Consider the following 3454-nt stretch of genomic DNA (forward strand, 5'->3'; position numbering starts at 1 on the left):
CTCGGCCTCATGGGGCTTGTAGTCCCCGCACCCACCCGCTCGCACACCTGCTGGGGGACACGCACGCACCCCTGCTCCTGGACACACACACACACCCTGCTTGTGCACATGCAGGCACACCTGCTTGTGGGGACACGGACATGCACCTCCTGCTTGTGGACTTGTGGGCACCCCTGCTTTTGGGGACACACACCCTGCTTGTGCACATGCAGGCACACCTGCTTGTGGACACCCCCCCGCCTCGCTTGTGGACATGTGGGCACACCTGCTTGTGGGGACACAGACACGCACCCCCTACTTGTGCAAATGCTGGCACACCTGCTTGTGGACACACACACCCACCCCCTGCTTGTGGACACACACACACACACACACACACACACACACACACACCCTGCTTGTGAACATGCGGGCACACACACACTGATAAAAATCACTGCTCAGCAGGTGTGCAGTGTGCCAGAAGAGCAGGCCTGGTCAGCACCGCTGTCCCTGGATGGACTGCGGCTCTCACAGGTCTCCTACTCCTGGCTTTGGAGCGGGGCCGCTGCATCTTGAGGGCTTGGTGCAGAGCTGACTAGATCCTGGAGGTATGCACCGCTCCATCAGGGGCTTCTGGAGAAACACAGTGCAAAGAAACCCTCTGCTTGTGGGCAGCACCCTGCCTTCCACACGCTGCGTGCAGGGGAAACATGCTTCATAGATTTCATAGATTTCATAGACATCAGGGCTGGAAGGGACCTCAGAAGATCATCGAGTCCAGCCCCCTGCCCAAAGGGCAGGAAGTCAGCTGGGGTCATAGGATCCCAGCAAGATGAGCATCCAGTTTCATCTTGAAGGTGTTCAATGTAGGTGCTTGAACCACCTCCGGTGGCAGGCTGTTCCAGACCTTGGGGGCTCGGACAGTAAAGAAGTTCTTCCTTATGTCCAGCCTGAAACGATCTTGAAGTAGTTTGTGACCATTCGACCTCGTCATCCCTTGGGGCGCTCTGGTGAACAAACCTTCCCCCAGATACTGGTGGTCACCCCTGATAAACTTATAGGTGGCCATCAGATCACCCCTGAGCCTGCGCTTTTCCAGGCTAAAGAGCCCCATGGTTCTCAGCCTGTCATCGTAGGGTCTGCTTCCCTGACCTCTGATCATGCGCGTGGCTCTTCTCTGGACTCTCTCAAGCTTCTCCACATCCTTTTTGAATTGTGGAGCCCAAAACTGGACACGGTACTCCAGCTGCGGCCTCACTAAGGCCGAGTACGAGGGAAGACCGACGTCCCGGGATTTGCTTGAGAAGCATCTATGGATGCAAGCCAGCGTTTTGGTCGTTTTACTAGCCGCCGCATCGCATTGCAGGCTCATGTTCATCTTGTGGTCAATGATGACCCCCAAGTCTCTTTCTTCCATAGTGCTAGCCAACATAGCACTGCCGAGCCTATAAGGATGCTGCGGGGTTTTTTTCCCAAGGTGGAGAACCTTGCATTTATCGGCGTTGAACACCATCAGATTCTCGTCCGCCCACTTGCTGAGCCTGTCCAGGTCAGCCTGGATCCCCCGCCTGTCTTCTGGTGTGGATGCTTTGCCCCAAAGTTTGGTGTCATCTGCGAACTTGGCCAGTCTGCTTCTGACTCCAGTGTCCACATCATTAATGAAGATATTGAACAGTATGGGTCCAAGGACAGCGCCTTGGGGGACCCCACTGGTCACAGGACACCACGATGAGTGACTTCCATCCATTACTACCCTCTGGGTCCGACCCCGGAGCCAATTTTCCAGCCAGCAGATCGTGGAGGACCCAAGGCGACAATTGGCCAGTTTCTCCAAGAGGCGATCATGGGACACCAGATCGAAGGCTTTTTTGAAGTCAAGATATATGACATCAATCTCTTCTTCCTTGTCCAGGTGATAGGTCACCTGGTCATAGAAGGAAATGAGATTGGTCAAGCAAGCACATGTTGCCATGCCACGGCCCTCCCGCAACTCTGCTCAGCTTCAGCATCTTCAGGCTGCCGCCCCCAGGCAGGGCAGGGCTGAGAGGGAGGGAGCTTCCCCCAGGCTGGGGGTGCCCGGGCTAGTGCTGACTGCACAGTGAGGTTCAGTTCTGACTCAGGAGAATGGGCAGCGAGGCAGGCCTGGGTGAGACTGAAGATAACTCCTGGCAGGCAGAGGAAGACGTGTACCAGGCAATGTGCAAATGATTACGTGATAATATGGACCAGGACAGACAGAATTAGCCCTGTCAATCACAGTGACCGGATTTGAAGCAAGTACTGGGCATCCATCCCCAGCTTGGGCAGCTGCTCAACTATGGATGCCCAAGCCTGTTATTGCATGGGCTTTTTTTTATTGCTGGGCTTGATTGATAAATACCTGTGGATGCAGGGAGTGAAGGGAGGGCACTGCACCACCTAGGACTGTCTCCATGCAGAGCAGGTCACCACCATCACAGGGGAAGGGTTTCTAAAACACAGACCCCCGTGCTGTGACAGTGGGGTCCGGGAGAAGATGGACACCCAGAGCCTCTCACAAGTCAGTTTGCACAACACAACAGCCAGTTTCAGAGTGAAATTAGAGCGAGCATCCTTCCTCGCTCCCCAGATCACCGGGAGCAAAATGCCCCACACATTGCAGCATGGCACTGGTGTCAAAGTGCCCTCCTAGCTAGATGGGTCACAGAGGCTGGGGTTTTCTGAAGGGCTCCATGCCCACAGTCAAAGAGCTCAGCCTCTGGAGGCAGGGTGACCCATCCCTAGTGTGAAGACCTGGACAGCAGCATGGGACATGAGCTGCCCATGGAGCACAGCAGGGGGGCAAGGAGGCCAAGGGAGTGTGATACTCGGGGACAAGGGCTTCTTGCTTGCTTTTCACTGCTGTCTCTGCAGCAGGACCCTGCTGAGCTTTTGTCCCAGGCATAATGTGGGCCCTGAAATGGCTCTGCCAGAATTTGGACCTCAGCACCTCCCTGTGATAAGGAGAGCAGGGCTCACCCCTTTGCCCCTGTTGTTACTCTAGAGATGGCATCCTGCCTGGCTGGATTAACAAGGCAGCAGCCTGAGGGAAGTGGTCTGGTATTTGGGGGCTCTGATTAAAGCATTTGCAGCCTGCAGAAGTGAGGGAAAGAATCCTAGCTCCTGGGAGGCGGATGGGTTTTGCCCATCATCCTGCTCCTGCGCTGGCAACCCCGTGCCATACACCAGTACTTCAGACCCATAGTTGCTGGGCGTTGTTACCATCTGGTGGCCTGGGTACCCAGTCAGTACTAGTCAGGGCCAGGCCCCTTGCTGGGATGTGGAGCAAACATGCCAAGGAGACCTAACCACCCCTGCCCCAGGGGCAAGTCCTGATGGGGCATTGCAAGCTGTCTGTACTATGCCTATGGTGCACTGGTGTATGGCTCAGAAGCCAATAAAGCTGGGCAGGAACCCTCCAGCCACACTGGCTTTTTTCTTGGGGGGGGGGGTG

This window comes from Alligator sinensis, unplaced genomic scaffold (genome assembly GCF_000455745.1).
Source record: "Alligator sinensis unplaced genomic scaffold, ASM45574v1 scaffold98_1, whole genome shotgun sequence".
Lineage (NCBI taxonomy): Eukaryota > Metazoa > Chordata > Crocodylia > Alligatoridae > Alligator > Alligator sinensis.